The sequence below is a fragment of the Arvicola amphibius genome, chromosome 12, assembly GCF_903992535.2.
Source record: "Arvicola amphibius chromosome 12, mArvAmp1.2, whole genome shotgun sequence".
Lineage (NCBI taxonomy): Eukaryota > Metazoa > Chordata > Mammalia > Rodentia > Cricetidae > Arvicola > Arvicola amphibius.
Genome location: NC_052058.2, coordinates 139,544,402 through 139,567,499, shown reverse-complemented (window position 1 = coordinate 139,567,499; position 23,098 = coordinate 139,544,402). Strand labels below are relative to the sequence as shown.

The 23,098-nt window shown below is 36.0% G+C and overlaps 1 protein-coding gene across 1 annotated transcript in view; it reads left to right on the top strand.

Moving 5' to 3' along the window:
- Mef2a (myocyte enhancer factor 2A) overlaps window positions 1–23,098 on the top strand; it is a 124,796-nt gene that overhangs the window by 10,049 nt on the left and 91,649 nt on the right. The window contains exon 2 of the mRNA XM_038313354.2: window positions 18,172–18,224. The gene's annotated coding sequence lies outside the window, so the exon portion shown is untranslated. The remainder of the gene's footprint in view (window positions 1–18,171; window positions 18,225–23,098) is intronic.

Genomic DNA, 23,098 nt, shown 5'->3' with positions numbered 1-23,098 from the left:
TGGTAATTTTACATTAGTTTTCTGTACCTTATTTATTTGTTTCATTGAAGTGCTGAGGAATATATGTGAGCAAGGCTTGGCTTTTATAGTTAGCTGAGAATGTTGGAGATAACATGTGTTTGTATTTCGCTTTGGCTGGTTGCTTGGTTTTGATGTGTTGAAGGCATACAGTGTGAAATATTTTGGAAACACATAGAAGGAACAATTAAGCTAGTTTCAAAAGCCAGGAATATATAGCTCCAAGGAATTGATATCTGAATTCAAGCCTAATTGATAGTTCTTCAACACAGCTCCTGCACCAAGGCTCAGGGAACATCTAGGAAGAGTAGGCAGAAAGTTTGTAAGAGCCAGAGAACCAGGAAGTCTGCTGCGTGTCTCCAAGACCTGACAGGGAAGCTATACCCATGATACCTTAAAAACATGGCTACCTAAACAAGATCCAAAGAAGTACAAAACCAATAGACATACTTAACATGGAAGGGAGAAATTTCACAGGGCCTCACCCATTATGAATCTTTTAAAAAAGATATCCCATCCTTCAAGAAAAACAAAACAAAAATGTGAATGGGACTTAGACTCGTAAAGAGGGAGAATAGAGTTGACTAGGTGTGTTTGAAGGATAACAATTCAGATTGCTTTAAAGAAACTTGAGAGTACCATATTGGTGTGGGAGAATTGTCTGTATTCTGTCAATCATGTTTTAAATAAATGCTGATTGGCCAGGCAGGAAGTATAGGCGGGAAAACCAGACAGGAAGTAGAAATGATGCAATGAGAACAGGAGAATTCGGGGAAGGAGGAAGTTGATTCCTCCCACTCCTGCCCAGATCACTGAAGCAGCAGGATGTGATCTACCCCACTGAAAAAGGTACTGAGCCACATGGCTAATATAGATCAGAATAATGGGTTAATATAAGTCATAAGAGCTAATAAGAAACCTGAGCAAATGGGCCAGTCAGCTTTATAACCTTTAGAGATCTCTGTGTGATTTTCTTTGGGGCTAAACAGCTGGGGGTACCAGGCAGGACAGAAACCCCCAACAAGCAGGCCCCCCTCATGTTACACCATATGACTGAGTAGTGCTTCTCGCAGCACCAAGCTACTTCAAGAGGATGATGGGCATTGAAGAGGCTCCTTATGGAGTTGGTTAGTCATTTGGGCAGGAGACTGCTCTTGCCTGGACTGCTTGATGAACTGGATATGTGACACCCGCAGAGAAATGACTGCTGAACTTTCCTAAACGTCAGACTGTCCTTTGGGGTTTCTGCTTCATGAAAGAGTCTGCTAGACATTCTACAGGACACAGAAGAAAGTGACTGACAAACTGCCAATATAGATGGAACTGTCTTTGAAATTTCCTGCTCCATGGACTATGGGCCTGTGGGCTGAAGATGGATGCCCCGGCGGTACAGAAGAACCTTGGGTGACTGTCCAGGCAGCGAGATGTCTCTGTCAATTCTAGAGTTTTAGAAGTTGCTTAACAATGGACTTATTGTTTACTTAGCTAATATTATATCCTTCTGGAGTCTTTGATGAAGTTGAAGAATAGATATAGTTTTGCTTAGATACGATAAAAGATAAAGTAGATATAAAAGTTGTAACTGTAATTATTGCTTGATAACTGTTTTATTATATGTAATCTTACTATGTTAAAGTTAAAAACTTCCTTTTTGTTTAAACAGAAAGGGGAAATGGTGTGTGAGGTCCTTGTCTTTGTGTTGCTTTTATTGATTAATGAATAGAGAATTGTTTTGAGCCTATGGCAGGGAAGAACAGAACTAGGTGGGGAAAGCTAGGCTGTATGCTGGGAAAATGATGGGTGGAGTTAGAGAGATGCCATGGAGCCGCCTTTGGAGATAGATGTGCTGAAACTTCGCTGGTAGGCCATGGCCTTGTAGTAAAAAGCAGATTAATAGAAGTAGGTTAAATTAATATGTAAGAGTTAGCCAATAAGAAGCTAGAGCTAATGGGCCAAGCAGTGATTTAATTAATACAGTTTCTGTGTGGTTATTTTGGTCTAAGCTAGCCAGGCAGCCAGGAACCAACAAGCTCCCTTCTTCCAACAACTGAGTAGGAAGTGGAAAAGAGGGCATGCACCTAATAGTAGTGGAAGATAAGGTTAAATAGGGACTAGGTTATGAAAAAATCTTTCAGCTTTGTTAAGGTATTTGTAGTTTATCCAATGAATTTGAAACATCTTAAACCCAGGAAGAAATTACTTAAACCCAGGAAGAAATTAGTCAAAGAAACAATGCTTATGGGATGGGTCTAGCTAGAGCTCTGCTCTATCCGGGTAGAGTGCCTGTAAAGCCTTGGGTTTGATTCCCAGCATAGGGCGTGGGGTGACATGATCTGGTTGCACTGTGGAGACTTGTTTCAACATTTGGAGTGGTTGGGTTTGATGGTCAGAGAAAATGATTAGGAGGTTTAAACTGGAAAAGTAACTTGGATGACAGTAGTAGGGAAAAGATTGAAGAAATAAATATATTTGACATATAGAAATAGGACTAAAGGAATCAGTGCTGGGGTGTATAATAAAGTTTGTATCTTGGGCAGTTGTGGAAGGAATGGACTGTTAACTGGTAGAGGAAGTACAGAGGGAAGAGATTTCACATATACCCTAGCAGATGTAGTCAGAGAGCATAATGTGTAACTTTACTCCTAGAGGTGCAGCAGGTCTTGGTAATGACAGGGCTTAGGAATTCTGCCCTATAATGGTGTTGAAAGAGAAATGGAAACAAAGATACTAAGTGGTTAGGGAAGTGAAAGGACTTACCTATTAGGGGAAAAATTCTGAGGATGTGTCTGCTCTAAGGCGGGAGACCCTGTCTTAAATATTCAAGATATTCAGTGTTTGGCTTTGGAAAATAGAACTGAAATATTTCAGATGCTGTATTTTCAGCTTTGCTTCTTAAACTAAAAACAAAACACGCTTTCAAATAAAGACATCCCCCCCCCCAAACAAAGCAGGAGATTAATGCTCCAGACATTAAAAATGACTACCCAGTAGTAACTAAATTGCTCCAGTATTAAAACTGATGTTAAGTAGTGGCTAAAAATTGTGAAACATCAAATTTACAATTGATTGGGGTAAATGTTTTATATATTTACAAGTGTATAATTTATGTACAATAATAAAGAAGAGACCATGACTTTGAGAGGAGAGGGACATACATGGAAAGGATTAAAGGGAGGGGAAATGAGAGATGTTGAAGGGAGAAAAGAGAAGTGGGGAAATGATGTAATTATATTTTAATTAAAATTTTAAAATGAGGTGAATAATACAATGGATCAGTGGACATCTTAGTATTGTCCTAATCATTATTTATAGTCTATATTTTTAACTTGGACTTTTAAAGTGACATTACCAGGTAGTATATGGCATTGAACTCTGCAATACTCATTTATGTTCCACAAAAGTCATCTGTGTGTATATATTTTATTCTTTCTAGTACAACATATTGGATGTTAATTGGAACAAAATGATGGGGTACTGTGCTATTGATAGATCATTTTGAATTATCATAGGAATTATCTTAATTTACTTAGTCTGTATAAATTGGACTAATGTATGTATTTTTTTAAAAGTTCTTCCCAGAAATAGACAATTTCGATTTGACTGTGGAATAATGTTAGGGGGGTTAAAAACTTGAAAAAAAAAGTGTAGAATGTTTGTGTAAAAGAAGTTATGAAGCTTCCTTTAATGTTGGACATCTTCTAAAACCATAGTTTATAGTGTAACTATTGAAACCAGGAACACAATCATGATATGGTACCACTAAACTATTAAATTTTATCAATTTGTCTATTAAGAACTCCTTTCTGTTCTAGGATCCTTGTGTCTCTTTAGTCTCCTTAATTCTCTTATATTCAGTCTTTCCTTGTCCTTCAAGATGCTCTTAAGGAGTTCTGTCATTATTTTGTATATTGCTCTGCTGTGTAGATTTCACTGATGCTTCCCTCATGTTTGGGATTTGGCATTTTTTCAGTAGTCACTGAAGTAACAGTATTCCATTAGGAGGTATGTTTTGAGTCCGGAGTATATAATGTCAGTGTCCTATTACTGATGTTATCTGTTCACTTACTTAGGATGGGGTCTGCTGTCTTCTCTGTGAGGTCATGTTTTCTCTTTATAATTGATACATATCTTCAGGAAGATATATTGAGGCTCTGCTAATTTCCAGTGTCTGTTCACACTCATCCATTCATTTTATTATCTGTAGCTGAGAATATTTACCGATTGGTGATTATGTAGTTTCTTTCTACCATAATTATTTATTCATTGATAACTGTGATGAAGAGTATTCCTTTTCATTCACTTACATTTGATTCATTATTATCAGTGCAGACTCAAAGATGCCTGTGTTATTTTATAGATGTTAATCTGGTGTTGTAGATCATGTTGCTCATATTGCTCTAGTTTGACCACTGAAAAGCTCCTCCCTTTCTCCTGTGTCCTTCTGACATGAGGTGTTGATGGAGGAGAGTTATCTGTCTATGTTTCTTTCATTGGTTAATTAATAAAGAAAACTGCCTTGGCCCTTTAAGAACAGAAAATTAGGTAGGTGGAGTAGACAGAACAGAATTGTGGGAACAAGGAAGTAGAGTTAGGGAGACGCTTCAGGCATTCGCCATAGGAGTCTCCATGCTGCTCCTCTCCGAGATGGACGCAAGTTAAGATCTCTCCTGGTAAGCCACATCTCGTGGTGCTACCCAGATTACTAAATATGGGTTAAAGGAAGATGTGAGAATTAGCCAATAAGAGGCTGAAACTATGGGCCAGGCAGTGTTTTAAAAGAATACAGTTTCCGTGTAATTATTTTGGGTAAAGCTAGCCGGGTGGCGGGACATGGCCCCGCCGCTTCACACTACAGATTGGCGCCCAGAGGAACTTTGGGTGACTGTCCAGGCAGCGAGTTGTCTCTGTCATTTCTAGAGTTTTATAAGTTACTTATTTCTTGTTTACTTAGGTAGCATTATATCCTTCTGGAGTCTTTGATGGAGTTGAAGAATAAATAGATAGTTATAGCTTTCCTTAGTTATGATAAAAGATAAAATAGATTTAAATATTGTAACTGTAATACTTGCTTGATAACTGTTTTGTTAATTTTGCTATGTTAAAGTTGAAGCCTTTCTTTTTTGTTTAAACAGAAAAAGGGGAAATGATGGAGGAGAGTTATCTGTCTATGTTTCTTTCATTGGTTAATTAATAAAGAAAACTGCCTTGGCCCTTTAAGAACAGAAAATTAGGTAGGTGGAGTAGACAGAACAGAATTGTGGGAACAAGGAAGTAGAGTTAGGGAGACGCTTCAGGCATTCGCCATAGGAGTCTCCATGCTGCTCCTCTCCGAGATGGACGCAGGTTAAGATCTCTCCTGGTAAGCCACATCTCGTGGTGCTACCCAGATTACTAAATATGGGTTAAAGGAAGATGTGAGAATTAGCCAATAAGAGGCTGAAACTATGGGCCAGGCAGTGTTTTAAAAGAATACAGTTTCCGTGTAATTATTTTGGGTAAAGCTAGCCGGGTGGCGGGACATGGCCCCGCCGCTTCACACTACAAGGTGTCTTCTTTCCGAACACTCTTACAAGAAACTCCAGGTTGTCTAGCTCTCCATCTCAACCCTAGGATCATTTTTAGAGATCCATGGCTTCCTGTTTTGGAGAATGGTATTTAGAAACCCACATCTGGATACTGATGTGTTCATTGCTACAGTGAGATTTACTTATTTTCTTCGTCCCTTCCTCCCTTCTTTCTTCTCTCCCTTCTTTCTTCAGTAGATGGTGCTAAAACTATGTGTTATACTTACTCACATGTACACACACACAGTTTGGTAACACAGCACATGTGTTCCTTTTAGAGAACCATATAGGTTCATAGATCAGTGAGGTTAGGGAAACAAACTCAGAAACTTTGTCAGTGACACAGGAAAAGAAAGGGTAAATCATGTAATTTCAGCCATGTTCAGTTAGGTAATACGTAAGTACGTAAAACGTGGCACTTTACAATGGAAACCATTTGCTCATGTGAATGAATGTCTCAAGTATTCTGGCTTGTGAGTTATTATGAAGCGGTAGGAGAATTACAAAAATCAAGTGAAACAACACTAGATACGGATGCATGCGTCTAATAAGATGTGTGGTGAGCCGTTTTTACTCTGTTGAGTCAATTCTCCCTTTTATATCTTGTTATTTGTGCTGCATTTCTGAACTGATTTGTATTCCTTAATTTCAGCTATGAATTCAACTATCTCCTTGATTTCTCCATGTGTTTTATATATTTCGTTTTTAATTTTAGATTTCTAATTTGTGGTGATTTTCATATCCTCTAATGCTTGTTTGCATTATCTCAATTCTGTTTAGAATATTATTGGTCCAATCACTTTTACCTTCTCTGAGGTGATTGTTTTGGGTTGAGAAAGTATTTATTTGATATATTTTTCCTGATTTTTCTGGATTTTATTTTAAATTTTTTCATGTTTTGAGGGACTGTACTGTGTTCATAAAGTGATAATTTCCTCTGCTGATAGTGTGGAACTATTTTGCTGCTTTCAGCAATTATTTTTTATTTTTGTCTGTTTTAATAGCTGGAAAAGGGTTATAAGAATCCCAATTTTATGATTCTCTTTTGTCTTGTACAGCCATGATTTTTCCCATTTTCTCTTTTTCTTTATTATACAATTTCCTATGATACTTTTTTTCTTTCTTCATTTTTGGCCTTGTTCCTCTGGAAGTTGTGTACTTGAGAGTATCCTTTTACATGGCACCTAGACTCTTACGTGACTCCTTTTTTTTCCATAACTCCAGGGTTTTAGAATTTCTTCCTTTTGTGTTCTTTTCTGCCTGGACACTATTCCAATATTTTCAGATTTAGAATGGCTTTTGTGTTTTTGATGTTCTTTTAGAATGGCCCTCAGACCCTTTACTAGTCTCTTTCCTACAAAGCCTGTGGTAGTCCAGTGTGTGACAGCTCCAGAGATCAGGTGCAGGGTTTTGATTATACTGCCTTCACTCACAGCTATTCTTCAGTAACAACATTCTATGCCAAGTTATGGTGTATGGTTTTCCTTTCCATAAAAAAAAACTAAATGGAGTATTTTAGTGTAAATTATACTATCACTATTGCACTCTGAAATCTCTTACTTCAGTTAGGGAATCCATTGACTTATACTGTCAATTGCTATAAACTTTTTAGTTAGGAAGAGACTTTGGCATTCACCTACTGATGAGCCAGTGAGAGGCTCTAGAATGTTTTGGAGGAGAAATAAACAAGTCAAAATTGAATATTCATGCCTTATTCTCACAGCATCTGTGTGCTAGCTCTGGATTATTGTCAGATTATTATTATAGATTAGATTATTGTTAGAATCATAATGCTTTTTTTCAGGAAAAAACAAGGTTGTTAACTTAAAGGCTTATGTCCATAGTATAAATTGAATATGCCTTGCTTTTACAAATATGTGAGTTAGAGGGCCTACTATATTCAGCCAAGGGTTCCCTGTGGTACTTTTTATCTTATAGCAATCTAGTCTGTGTCATTTTCTGAAAAGGTAACTTCTTAAAAAAATCAAGCTGTACGCTCCTTGCATATTCTTAATGACTAATAATATTTATTATTTACTTACTGACTATCCATGTTTTTGGTGAAATGAATCTTGTGCCTATTTTAAATTGGTTTCTTTGTATTTTTATCTAAAAAACGTTTGTATTTTCATGATAGTTTGTGCTTGGCACATACCTGTAATCCTCTGCTCTGGATGCTGAGGTAGTAGATGGATTGCTAATTGAAGGCCAGTTTGGGATAAATAGTGAGTCCCTGTTTCATAATAAGCAACAAATTCAAACAAGAAACTAGAACAGTTTCTGATAAAAAGCCTTTTTGAATTGTCTCCATTGTATTATGGATAATTTTTATTTTATCTTTAGTAATTTCTTTCAAAGAGCAGCTTTCAATTTTGGTTAACTTCATCTTTGCCAAGTGTCCATTTAAGGTACCTGGTTTTAGTATACAAACCTATGTCTTTTAGCAGAATTAGGAAAAAATTAAGGTTTGTAAAATATATGCCCTTCTAATTTTTATTTCTCCTTACACACACACACATACACACACTACAACCTGCAAGAGTTGGTTCTCTCCTTCCACCTTGTTGATTCCCATTACTGGACTTGGGTTGTCAGGCTTGATGGCAAAGAGCCTTTACCTGATGAGCCATCTCACTGACCCCAGTTAGAATTTTTGCCCTGTGTTTACTACAATTTATTTTGAGTCAATGTTTGTAAATGGCAATTAATGTTATTGTCTATCTGTTTGTTCAAGTATCATTTGTGCAAGACTTCTTTCCCTGGTACCTCTGTTGAAGATTAGGTGTGTGTGTGTTTCAACTTATTTGTGTATGTGTGGGGGGTGTTTAATTACAAGAGCACACTGTATTACATTGTCTTAAAATCAGTTTAGAATTAGCTCTCTTATTTTTGATTATTCATAAAATTGTTTAGTGGTTGTGTTATTTTTAACTCTGATCCAGTAACTGGCAAAAGCGACAGAGGGAGGAAAGATTTGTTTTGGCTTATGACTTGTGGTCCAGTGGTGTGGAAGATGTAGTGGCCAGAGTGACTGTTAGCTGTGGTGCTAAGAGTACGGGGCTGCTTGCTCACTTCTGGGGAGATAAGGAAGGAGATGGGGCAGGAACTGGGGCTATAAGCCTTAAAACCCAACCCCTAGATATCCACTTCCTCCAGTTAGACCTTGCTTTTCAAATGTTCCAGAATCTTCTAAAACAGCACCACCAATTGGGACCAACGGTTAAAACCATGTGCCCGTGAGGAACATTCTGTGTTCAGACCATAGCTTCTGTCTTGTCAGTTGTTTCCATTTCTTGTTTCTGAGCCAAGGTCTCCCTTTGTCACCTTTGCTGACCTTGAACTCACAGAAATGTGATTAAAGGTGTATGCTTGGCACAACGTCAGTGGATGGTTCTTCCCTCCCAACACATACATACACACTGGGCTTCTTTGTGCAGTCCTGGCTGTTCTGGAACTAACGCTGTAGATCAGGCTGGCATTAGACTCATGGAGATCCACTTGCCTCTGCCTCCCCTGATTAAAGGTGTATCACCATCTCCCTGCCCATGTCAGTTTTTATAAAAATATTTGCTGGAATTTTGATTGCAAATAGATTGGATCTGTAGGTAATTTGAGCAGACTCTGTGTCATCACAGTATTGAGTATTCAGATAAATGAGCATAGCATCTTCATTTATTTTAGAAACTATTTCCTTAGCTTCTTTTAGCATTTCTCAGTGTTCACCATGTTAGTCTTGCACATATGTTATTAATTTGTCTTTACATGTATTATGTTTTTGAGGCCAAAATAAAATGACATTTTAAAATTTTAAAATTTGGGCCTAGAAAGATAGCTCAGAGTTAAAGAGCAGACCATCCAAGTTGAATTCCTAGCCCCCATACTCAGTGGCTCACAAGCACCTGTAATTCCAGCTCCAGTAGCCTCTGACCTCCTCTGACACCTTTTCTTACATGCACATATATATATCTATAGACAGAAACATACATGTTATAAAAATAGTAAAAATAAATCTTAAACAAATTTTGAATTTTGTATTTGGCATTGTTGGTATATAGGCAATTAGTTTTGAGTTTGTGTCTTGCTCTTGCAAGACTCACTTTAGTTTTAGTCACATTGTTATAATCTTTTACCATTTTCTGTGTATGTTGTCATGTTAGGTGTGCACTATTGCAGTGATTAGGACCCCCCTCCCAAATGGTGACTAGAAATGATGAGACTGGGCATCCCTGTTTTGTTGCTAATCTTAAAGACAGAGGTGTCTGTTTCTACCATCAATGATGGTGTAGTTATAAGTGTTCTGTAAGTGCCATTTCTGGATTGAAGAAGTTACCCCTTCATCCCTAACTTGCTAATTTCCACTCTTTTCTTTATGAGTGTGGATGTTTTATTGTGAATAGATAGCTTTTAATACATTCATTGAAATTCGGTGAATGGATTTTCCCCCCTAGATTTTAATGTAGTGAATTACATTTTTTTGACCACTGAACCAACCTTGTGTCCTTGAGACAAACCTCACTTGTGTTATGTTCCATTTTATATATTGATGGATTTGACCTGCCAATTATTTTTAAAGAACCTTTGCACTCGGACCTGCATAGGTCTCTGGTCATGGCCTACTCCCTCGGAGGTCCCAGACTCAACGCTGGTACCTGCAGAGGTCCTGGCTTAGACTTACTTCACAATAACCACATATAGCATACAGTATCTAAGAGTAACACTAACCAAACAAGTAGAAGACCTGTATGACAAGAACTTTAAATATTTGAAGAAAGAAATTGAAGAAGACACCAGAAAATGGAAAGATCTCCCATGTTTTTTAATAGGTAGAATTAACATAGTAAAAATGGCAGTCTCGCCAAAAGCAATCTAGATTGAATCTAGATTCAATGGAATGCCCAGCAAAATTCTTCATCATCCTTGAAAGAACAGTATTCAACTTCATATGGAAAAACAAAAAAACCAGGATAGCCAAAACCATCCTGTACAGTGAAGGGACTTATGGAGGCATCACAATTCCTGACTTCAAACTCTGTTACAGAGCTACACTACTGAAAACAGCCTGATATTGGCATAAAAACAGGGAGGAGGAACAGTGGAACTGAATCGAAGATCCAGATATCAATACACATACCTATGAACACCTGATTTTGACAAAGAAGCAAAAATATAACATGGAAAAAAGAAAACGTATTTAACAAATGGTGCTGGCAAAACTGGATATCAATATGTAGAAGAATGAAAATAGACCCACATCTATCACCATGCACAAAACTCAAGTCCAGATGGATCAAAGAACTTAACATAAAAAGAACCACACTGAACCTCTTAGAAGAGAAAGTGGGAAATACACTTGAACACATTAGCACAGGAGATCGCTTCCTAAATATGACCACAGTAGCACAGACACTGAGAGAATCAGTTAATAAATGGGATCTCCTGAAATAGAGAAGTTTCTGTAAAGCAAAGGACACGGTCAATAAGACAAAATGGCAGCCTACAGAATAGGAAAAGATCTTCAACAACCCCACATTGGACAGAGGACTGATCTCCAAAATATACAAAGAACTCAAGAAATTGGTCATCAAAAGAACAAATAATCCAATAAAAAAATGGAGTACAGACCTAAACAGAGAACTCTCAACAGAGGGATCTAAAATGGCTGAAAGGAACTTAAGGAAATGCTCAACATCCTTAGTCATCAGAGAAATGCAAATCAAAACAATTCTGAGATTCTTACACCTGTAAGAATGGCTAAGATAAAAAACACTGATGACAACTTATGCTTGTGGGAGTGCAAGCTGGTACAGCCCCTTTGGATATCCATGTGGCGATTTCTCAGAAAATTAGGAAACAACCTTTCTCAAGACCCAGCAATACCACATTTGGGTATATACTCAAAGGATGCTCAATCATACCACAAGGACATGTGCTCAACTATGTTCATAGTAGCATTGTCATAGCCAGAACTTGGAAACAACCTAATTGCTCCTCAACCAAAGAATGGATAAGGAAAATGCAGTACACAATGGAGTACTACACAGCCATAAAAAATGACATCTTGAAATTTGTAGGCAAATGGATGGAGCTAGAAAACATCATTTTGTGTGAGGTAACCAAGACCAAGAAAGACAATTATCATATGTACTCACTCATAAGTGGTTTTTATTTTTATCTATTTATTTAGAATAAATGGTTTTTATTTTTTATTTTATATTATTTTTTTGGTGTTTGGAGACAAGGTGTCTCTCTGTAGCTTTGGAGCATAAATTGTTTTTAAACATAAAGCAAAGAAAACCATCCTACAAATCACAGTCCCAGAGAATCTAGACAACAATGAGGACCCTAAGATACATGGATCTAATCTACGTGGGAAGTAGAAAAAGACAAGATCTCCCGATAAATTGGGAGCATGGGGACCATGGGAGAGGGTTAAAGGGGAGGGGAGCAGAGAAAAATGTAGAGCTCAATAAAATCAATTAAAAATAGAAAAAAAAGAGTTTTAAAAAAAAGAACCTTTATATACATACATACACACACATCAATAATTATTACTATATAGCTTATTTTCCTTCTGTCTCTGCTTCATTTTTATATGAGGATATTTATGCTGATCTTCACCATATTAAGGATCTATTTCCTAAGAGAGATTTTATAAGACTAGCATTAAATGGTTAGGTGTTTAAAGATTTCACGAATGAATTTACTGGGCCTGTTTGAACCTGGAATTTTCTCTGAAGTAAAAGCTGTTTGATTATTATTTCAATTTCTATTAGACCTGAGGTTATTAATATAGTTTGGTGTCTGCTGTGATAATCTATATATTTCAAGAAATTTTCTCTACTTCTTTTAAATTGTCAAATTTATTGATACCAACAATTGTTCCTAATATACTTTTCATGTTTGAAGAATTTGTAGCAATATGATTTTTCAAAAAAGTTCTAATAGTAGTTTGTCTCTTTTTTTCTTACTAATTAGTCTAGATAGGAGTTTTCAAAGAACCAGTCAGTCACCTTTTTACTCTGATGTGTATTTGTCTTCGTGTAGTCAGTGGTTTCAGCTTACTTTACTTCTGGTTTAAGTTTAATACCTTGTTTTTCTTAGCATATGGTGAGAACTCTGAATACTAATGGCAAACCTGTGTTCTTTTCTAACATCAGGAGTTATAAATTTCCAAGTGTCTTTAGCTTTACTTTGTATTCTTATAGTTTAGTTATCTCTTAATTCTTTTCTTTAGGATTCTTTGACTTGTATACTTACAAATATTTGGAAAATTCCAAGTGACTTTTTATTATTAATTTTATTTTAATTTTTTTGTGTTCAGTAAACATTTTCTGTAGGAGTTCAGTCCTTCCAAATTTACAGTTCTATGTATGTTTGTGTTGAATGTACCAGGAAACATATGTACTTGAATACTTCCTTTTAAAAACATGGTTGATTGTAGTGTTCAATTTATCTAAGTTGGATGATAACATTATTCATGGGTTAGATGTCTTTACTGAGTTTTCTAACTACTAATGTACTGTTGTTAAGAATTTTGAATCTTGAAGTATAATTGATTTATCTACGTCTTATTTAATTCTGTAATTCTTGCTTCATGGATGTTGAAACTCTTATTGACTGCATAATCATTTATAATTATCCAGGATAGGCTCCAAAGCTACAGAGAAACCCTGTCTCAAAAAAACCAAAAAAACAACAACAACAAAAAAGCTGATACTAATGTAAAGTAATATAAAATGTCCTTCCTGGTAACAGTACATCTCCTGAAATCTCCTTCTCTGGTGGAAACCACGTAGATGACCTAATTAAATTCTTTTCTGATAATCTATCTCATACACTGCAGGCTCAGTCCTATTTATGCCCCAGTTTAGATGCTTGCTCCAAATTCCAGATTATGTTTTTATTTCTGAACAACTCCCTAAAAGCATGAGTTATCAATGCGTCATCACAGGTTTGATTTACTTGCTGGAGCAGCCCACAGAACTCAGGAGTACTTTTGTTGTTGTTGTTGACCTGTTGTACATGTGAATATTTTTATATGAAAAGTTTTGGCTCAAGTATTTCTGATTTTAGACTTTTGAAACTTCCATAATGCTTGTATGAATGTAAGTCAATATCTTAGGGAAGGAGATGTGGTTTGAACATAGAAGTCAGTGATGTTTGATACATACCTTACATAGCTGGAAGGTAATTTTGTGCAATATTTTGAGTATACCAGTGTTATTACTTTAGCCTGTTATGTGAAGACTAGGTATGGAATTTTTGCTTCTGGAGTCATGTCAGTGCTCAAAATACTTGTGGTTTTGAATATTTGAATTGAGTGCTAGTCTATGATGCTGCAGAGAATACAGATAAACTGCCAGAGAGAGAAGATGCAGAGGGCACGGTGTGTGGATGGGTATAGGGAATTCTCTGGTCCTGCTATCCTCCAGTGTAACTATTTCCATCAGGCTACCCTTTGGGTTTTTCGAGGGAAGCGCGATTAATAAAAACTCAGAGGCAGATATTGGGGTTCAACCTGAAGATCAGAAAAGCAAAGCAGCCAGCCACTGGCTCTTGCCTCTACCTCAGTCTGAAATGGTGATCTGCCTCCAAGAATCTCAGAATGAGACTGAGCCTGAGAGCTGTCTCCTCCCATTTTATCATCTCTAGTTCTGGGATTAAGGGCATGTACCACTACTGCCTGGTTTCTGTGGCAAGCTACTGTGGCTACTGGAATTAAAAGTGTGTGTCATGGTTGCCTTGTCTATAGGCTGTCCAGTGTGGTTGTTTTACTTTTCTGATCTTCAGGCAAGCTTTATTTATTAAAATACAGATGAAATACTACTACACTTAGGTATGACTTATTGCATTTTTAGCTGATGGTGACCAACTCATTCTTTAGCCTTTTTCTATTCAGTCATTGATAAGATGGGAGAAAATCAAATTGGAGTATATTTTATGATTATTTTAATCACGATTTGGACTTATTTGGGGGACCAATCACATCTGGAAGCTATCTTAGGACTCCTCCCCTCCCCCAGTGATCAGCCATCTCATTATCATAAAAAGATCGTTATCACTCTAGCTTAGTGGTTCTCAACCTTCCTAATGCTGTGGCCCTTTAATTCAGTTCCTCATGTTGTGACCACGAACCATAAAATTATTTTGTTGCTACTTCATAACTAATTTTGCTGCTGTTATGAGTTGCAATGTCAACATTTGATATACAGGGTATCTGATATGTGATCCTTGTGAAAGAGTCATTTGACATCCCCCTCCCCCAAGGGGTTGCAACCCACAAGTTGAGAACTACTGTTCTAGAGAGTCTAAGAAGTGAAACTTTGGGCGAAACATTGGGAACAAAGAACAGAGATCATATTTATTTCTTAGTATATCATGGTGTCATTCCTTTTCATGTTATTAGCCTATGTTGTTTTGTATAGCTTAAAAGTTCTCACTTGTTTATTCAGCTAAGGCATTAACTATGATGTGGTTAGTAGATGGAGACTGCATCTTCATTTCCTTGCTGCCCAGACCTGAGTAATCACACAGAAACTGCTAATTACAACACTGTTTGGCCCATCGGTTCAGGTGTATTTCTAACTAGCTCTTACATCTTAAATTAATTCATTTCTATTAGTCTCTGTATTGCCACATGGCTGTGGCCTTACATCATTTTCTACATGTCTTGTTTCCTCAGCGGCTGTCTGTCTGTCTTCTCCCTGACTTTGCCTACTCTCTCTATGTATCTCTTTTTGGCTTAGCAGAGTAAAGCCTGGCAGCTTTATTCATTAACCAATAAAAGCAACACATATACATGACATCCCACATCAGTGGTTTTACATGGCAGTTGGAATTGTCCCTGAATGTTCACCTGGCTTCACCACTTTACTAGTTGTATGACAGAAGCAGGGAGCCGCCTGGTCGTTCCTGGCTGCTTAGCCCCCAAATAATCACACAGAAACTGTATTCATTAAATCACTGCTTGGCCCGTTAGCTCTAGCTTCTTATCAGCTAATTCTTATATTAATTTAACCCATTTCTATTAATCTGTATATTGCCACGTGGCAGTGGCTTACCAGCAAAGATTCAGCATGTCTGGCTCTGGCGGCTCCATGGCGTCTCACTCTCCGCCTTCCTTCTCCCAGCATTCAGTTCATACACCCCCCCCCCCCCAAGTTCTACCTTATCCAGGCCAAAGTAGTTTCTTTATTCATTTTTGGTAATCACAGCACACAGAGGAGACTTCCACATCAGTATGACTTTAGAAGTTGGTTTTTTTGGTTTTTTTTTTTTTTTTTTTTTTGAGACAGGTTTTCTCTGTAGCTTTGAAGCCTGTCCTGAAACTAGCTCTTATAGACCAGGCTGGCCTTGAGCTCACAGAGATCTGCCAGCCTCTGCCTCCCAAGTGCTGGGATTAAAGCCGTGTGCCACCACTTTCCAGCTAGAAGTTGCTTCTTTATTATTTCATTTCCTCTTGAGGATAAAAAAATAGGACAGTAATGAATTTTTGGACTTTTATCAGTTAATATATAACTGTTTCATCGTAACACTTATGGTATTGTAGTGTTGTATTAGGCCTTCCCTGAACATCTCTGCAATTTCAGTTCCCTCCCTGTTACCATTTTCTTATTAGTGGTTTTCTGTTAGCCTGCCACGTTTATTCCTTATCTGTGTTAAGTTCTTTCTCCCTGGGATTTAAGGTGAGAAAGGTGAGAATATATCCTTAGAACTTAGAAAATGTGCGGAATATATAACAGTCTCAGTAAATAAATTCTGAATGTTTTGAATTATGTGCCAGATACTGACTAGCTGCTGAAGACACAAAAATGAGTTGTGTACATAGATCTTTTAAAATGCCTATCAGTAGTCGGATGGTGGTGGCGCACACCTTTAATCCCAGCACTCAGAAGGCAGAGGCAGGTGGATCTCTGTGAGGCCAGCCTGGTCTACAACAGAGAGTTCCAGGACAGCCAGAAGACTGTTACACAGAGAATCCTTGTCTTGAAAAACCAAAACCAAACCAAGCCAAACCAGACCAAAAAACAAAAAGCATATCAGTATAACAGTATAATCAGTTTATGCTTGCAAAACTATGATATTTTTACTCATTTGAAGTGATGGTAATTGTGATGGTTTTCTTTCCTGGGGATGGCCTGGCTGATGGTATCATTGATCAGAACATTTATTAGGTAAATGGATACTAGAGGGAAATAGGGCTAGCAATTACAGAAAGTGCAGGCTTTCTTATTCTCAGCTAGATGAGGCAGTGAGTTTGGGGGTCGGTTAGATATTTTAGTGTTTCATTATAAATCATTATAAAAATTATGAAAACTTGGTTCTTAATGTTGTCTTCTGAAATTATTTGAGAAGATAATCAAAACATGAAGAACAGTTTATCTGTAAATTTGAGGAGCAAAGGTTTATGGACATATGAAGTATATTTTCCATTTAATCAGTTACCTACCTTGAAAGACGTTGGTAAATCTCCCCTATGACACACAAAGCAGATACTAATTTATTTTCTGTGTTTTAATAAATTAGGTTAAAAGCCCAAAGTATCATTTTAAAGCAAGCTTCTTACTACTTTTGCCTAGAAAAAGAGACTTCTTTGTGTGTCTTTTAATCCCTGAGTGTTTAATATTTAATTTGCTAATATAAAAAGATTATTTGGCAGTTTGTGTGATTCCTTTAAAGGATGTGTCCCTTTTAGACTAGAATAGAAACAAAAATTATGACTTCACAATAATTAAAACTCCTGGGTTAGATTCTTAAATTTTGATTTCTGCGGAAACATGATGCATTTCATTATTTAAAGTAGACAGAATTGGGAATCATTTGAACAACCTAAGCATACACTTTCTGTATCATTGTGTTAACGCCACTATATGATTTAACTGTTTTTTTCCTTTTACCCAAATGACTTGTTACTGTCTTTAGGCAAGAAGGTCAGGACCAAAGTGTTCGTTATGTATATGATACATTGTGTGGTTTTCTTAATTGAGCTAAATCGTTGAAAGTGGTATTTTCTATTCATTTTTGTCCGTATGTATTCATTATCCTATTTTTTTAAATTACCTCAGAAGCTAGCCAGTGAAAGTATAGGTATACATCATATATTGGAGCACAGATACATCTTAGTATGATGCAAATCATTGCCTCTCATGCATTTTCTTTTTAAAAACAAAATATAGCAATCGAATTCTTTTAAACTAGTTTATTATTTTTTATTGCAGTTAATGAGTTCAGTAGGCTGTATACACAGTGCAGTTACTATTGGGATGCCATGTGATATAGAGAATAGGAAGATAGGACCTAGGAGTTAAGTTTTGAATCACATACTGCAATAATTAATTAATTAATTAATGAGCATTTAAGCAATATTTCCTGAAAAAAAATGATGTGACATTAGACACACTTTACTGGCTGGCATTTTATTTAAGTAAAACAAATGCCTTTTGCCAGTTGAGCTTTGCATCATTCAGTAAGTATTTAGGGAGTTAACTACCAAGACTGGTATTGAGTATTTTATAATAATAAAACATGTTTGATTTTCTAAGAGTCAAGAATAATAACCCAGTTCCTTTTTCCTTTTTTCTTCCTTAAGGAATTGCATCTTGTGGAAAAGGAACAAAGAAGAGTTTTCTGCAAGGATCAAATGTAAGAGCTCTTGATGTCTAATAAGATATTTTTCCTTGTACCATATTATGAAATGTAACCATAGTGAAATGTTTACTAAAAATCAAACTATTTTTGTAACCTTGGATGGCAGTAATTTTAGTTTATCTTGCAGGATTATCTTAGATCTATTATGGAAATTTGTAAAGTCTCATTGGAATGTGTAATATTGAACATATATTGTCAAGTTTTCTTAAATTTTATCTGGCCTTCCTAAGATTACCTTAAACTTTTTATCTCATGTACTTCATGTAAAATGTTAATTAATATATTAATTTTTATTTGAAAATACTAGTCTTCAGTTTTGTGGTAATAAATAGGAAAAATAAGGTTAGAGTACATAAAATAAATAATCTAAGAAAAATTTTCAAGTCAAAAAAAAAAAAGGAAGTCTAGCCATGCCTCAGAAGAAGTGAAGGTCAGAGAGAAAAATAGAACACATTTTAGGGGATGTTTAGAGGGTTGAGTGTTTTGTGTGGCTTTGAAGTTGTTGCCTTCATGAGCTCATGTTTACAAAGTTATCGATTAAGCTATTTTGATTGCACTGGCCTAGGCTAGTGTTTAGAATAAGATAGTAAGATGTGTGGTCCTCAGATATTCTCATGAGTAAAACCTCATTTGAATTTCACTTTTTATTTAAGGTAGGAGAAACATAAATTATGTTAATACTAGATTATTTAATAATAAGTAATTTTGAAACATTTAATCAGGGATTGAACTAATGTGGATCAGGGTAGTCACATTAGTAAAGTTTTGGGGGAAGGTTTGTTAAAAGTGTGGCTTTTTCTTTGCTTTTGTTACTGTTTTTTTTTTCTTTGTCATTTCAAGGGCACTTTTGCTGCTAGGCATAGTAGCACACCTTAATTCCTACTAGGGAAACTGAGGTAAGAGAATCAGAAGATCCTTGCCAGTATTATCTACATAATGAAACCCTGTCTTAATGAGAATACTTTGATGTTTAACAAAAGGTTTTTTTTTTAATACTTAAATGGCAGAAAGAATTGGTTTTTATGTTACAGGCATATCAGTTTCTTATGGCTGTATATTAATATATTCAGCCTTATATTCTAACTGCAGAACAGCTGATTCAGTGATAGCTAGTGGCCTAAGAAACTAGAAAGGAAATGCTTATTATTCCAACTGAAGTCAAATATCCTTTAGTCTAAAAGTTTCTTACCTGCAGTGGTGTTATAATAATAAAGTCTAATTCTCATTTGAGTATAAACTCTGGGTAGTTGTAAAAATTTGAATGTAGATTCTCTCATGTACTTTGTTTACTGACTGCTCAGAACAAAGTGATATGAACCTCCTGTAGGAATGTAGTCAGTCATTCTTGTGTCCATTCAACTTGGTGATGACTGTGTGACTTCAGCCATTATCATTGAAGTCTTATTCAAGTTATATTTAATGCTCTGCTGCTTTCTTGCAGGGTAGCATGTCTTAGTCATGGAAGATTTCTGTTGCTCAATGGGCTATATTTGAATTAAGACTTACTTAGGAATTACTAAAATATTTATTAAATGGGAAATGCTTTAAAGATACATATGCTGACTTGAGAGCCTCAGAAATTTTCTCTTTAATTCTGCTTTAATTTTGAGTAGAAATTAGAAGTTTATCATGGGGATTGACAAAAGTTTATAAAATGGCTTACTATCCCCTCATACCTTAGAATATTTTTGGAGTGTCATATTTAGGTTTGCAATAATGTTTTGGTTCTTTTTGTGTATAGTGTGAGGTAAAGGTTGGTATCAGATTTTTCTAGCAACTTTTGAAAGAAAGACTTTTTTCCTTTTGAATTATTTTGGGTGTTTGATAAAATTTAGCTCACTATTATGTGTGGGCCTGCTCTGGATTTTGCTCTATTCTGTTATTCTATTTTTTCTCTATTCTGTTATTTTGCTCTGTTATTCTTACGATAATGTGGTACTATTTTGGTTATTGTAGCTTTATAATAACTATTAAAATAAGGAATATTAAATGTGTGTAATGGCACGTGCCTTTAATCTCAGTACTGAGAAGTAAGAGGCAGGTGGATCTATGTGAGTTCAAGGCTAGTCTGGTCTACAGAGTGAGTTTCAGGGTAAATGTAGCAATATAGTGAGAACCTGTCTCAAAAGCAAACAACAAAAAAGTAATATTACTTCCCAGCTTTGCTATTTGACTTCAAAATCATTCTGTCTACTCTGGTCCTTTCCAGTTCTCTCTCTGGTTTAGTATTAGCTTGTCAGTTGCTACAAAATGGCTAATGGAATTTTGATTGTAAGTGCTTTTTACCCTGTGGATCAATTTGGGGAGAATTGACTTCGTAATGATGTTGAGTATTCCAAATGGTACCTTTTTCCATTTACGTTTCCTTTCAAAGTCTTTCTTAATGTAAAGGTCTTACACCATTTTCATTAATCTCTCATTTTTTTTTATGCTCGTACATGTTAGTTTCTAACAGTTCATTGCTAATAACATTGAAGTACACTTGGTACCTGTGTAAGATTTTGTAATTTGTCTTCTGTAAACTTGGTAATGGTAGATGCTTTAGATTCCTTTAGATAGTCTGTGTAGATCATCTTCCCTTTTATTTTATATACCTGTTTCTTTTTCTTCCTTTATTTTTGTTGACTAATTATCTCAGTACAGTGTTGAATAGAGATGGTGAGAACTAACATCCTTCTCTTATTCCTGATTATAGGTGGAACACCTTTAGCCATTGTACCACATCCTGTTGATCCTTCTTTCCTTATTGTGAATGGGTGGTAGAGTTTTGTTAACTGTGTTTTAGTTTATTGTGATGATATTTTTGTTTGTCTTTTAAAAATTTTCTCAATGTGATTGTCAGGTGCATTAATTTTAGCACATTGAAACAACTATCATGAGCTTTGAGGTAATCGCTGTTTGATTATCTTTGTTTATTACTGGGTTAATTTTTTAAAGTTTTGTTAACTCTTCTGTGTTTACAAAAGACCTTGGTTTGTAGAGATTTTTAAAATATTTTTTAAAAGAAGTTTTATGTGTGTGTGTGTATGTCTCTCTGTGTGTGCACATGCATGTGTGTGTGTGATTGTGCACACCTATGTGCCTAAGCAGAGGCCAGTAGAGATCATCAGTTGGCCTCCTCTGTCAGTTTATAGTTATTCATTCGAGGTAGAATCTCTTCCCTGAACCTGTGGCTAGCATGAGAAGGCAGCAAACTTCAGCAATCCTACTTTTTTCTTTGTGATGGCTGCTGGACTTGCTGCATGGATGCTAGGTTTTGAATACCAGTCCTCATGATTTCAGAGCAAGTACTTATCACTGAACCATCTCTCTAGCTCCTATTCTTTATTTTATTATTACGTTAATACAGGTCTTATTTTCTTTCTGGAAATGTTTGTGAAGAATTCAAATTCTGTTTTTTTCCATTAAAGGAAATTTGGAGAAAAGATTATTAATTATAGTGCTAGGGATTAAACCTAGCCTCTTGCTCTTGTTAGGCAGCTGCTCTACCATCCACCTACCTCTCAAGCCTATGAAAAGGTTTTAATATAGATTTAAGAATAGGCATTGAGAAGGACAGAACGTGCTTGTGTATGAACACACATTTATTCTTTCCTCTTCGTTTTTATATTCTTCCTTGTGCCACATAGTTATTTACATTGAATTATAAGATACAAAATTTTCATTGTGAGTTTTTTTCTGTGATCTATTTAATTTCCAAATACTTATTTAAATTTCCAGATATATTTTATAGGGCTCTAATTTAATTGTTTTGTTCCAAGAATATGCATTGTATGACATAATTCATTTAAACTTTTTGACATTTATGAGAAGGCATAGAAAATAGACAGTGTTGGTGAATATTTTAATGTGTTCTAAGAAGAATGTGTTTGAGTACAGATTTTTAAAAGTGTTAATTAGGTCAAATTACTTGTGTTCTTTAACACTTCAAGCATACATCCTGCCATTCTGATTGATGTAGTAATTGAATATAACATGGATATGATTTTGTTTTACTTATTGCTTCATATGTTTTGAAGCACAGTTATTGGATGCATATGACTATGTAATGTTTTTTGTTTTTTATGAGGAATTTGGTCTTTTGCCATAAAATGTCCTTCTTTATCTCTGTAATAGGTTATAAATAGTTATAGAAGTAATTTGTGTAGTTCCTGACAGAAAGCCATTCATTCATTCATTCATTTTTTTTGTTTTGTTTTGTTTTGTTTTGAGACAGGGTCTCTCTGTGTAGCCCTGGTTGACCTGCTGACCTAGAACTCACTCTGTAGACCAGAGATCCTTCTGCCTCTGCCTCCCGAGTGAGGTGATAAGGCATGCACCACCACTGCCTGGCTGTTACTTTTATATGCAACTTTTCCAAGATTTTTTTTTTTTTTTGCTTCTTGTAAAACTTTTGTTTTACAAGATTTATTTATTATTTTATTTTGTGTGTATGAGGGTATGTAAGTACACTGCATGTGTGCCAGATGTTGAGGGAGGCCAGAAAAGGGCACCATATCCCCTGGAACTGAGTTGTGGATGGTTATAAGCTGCCATGTGGGTCTTGGGAACGAAACCCAACCCAGGCTCTCTGCAAGAGTATGTAGTGTTCTTAACCACTAAGCCAGTCATTGTTCCAGCCTCTTGTAAGACTTAAAAATAGTTGTGGTGACATACACCTATAATCCCAGATATTGGGGCTGAGACAGTAAGATTGCTGTGAGTTTGATGTCAGCTTGAAGTACATACTGAGTTGCCAACATACCTGAACTATACAGTGAGAGCCTGTCTCAAAGGGTTGGGGGGACTTTTATTAGGCTTTAGTTATTTGATTGTAGTTTATCTTGGATGATTTTCTTTGAAATGATTTTGCTTAGATTTTTAAAAAC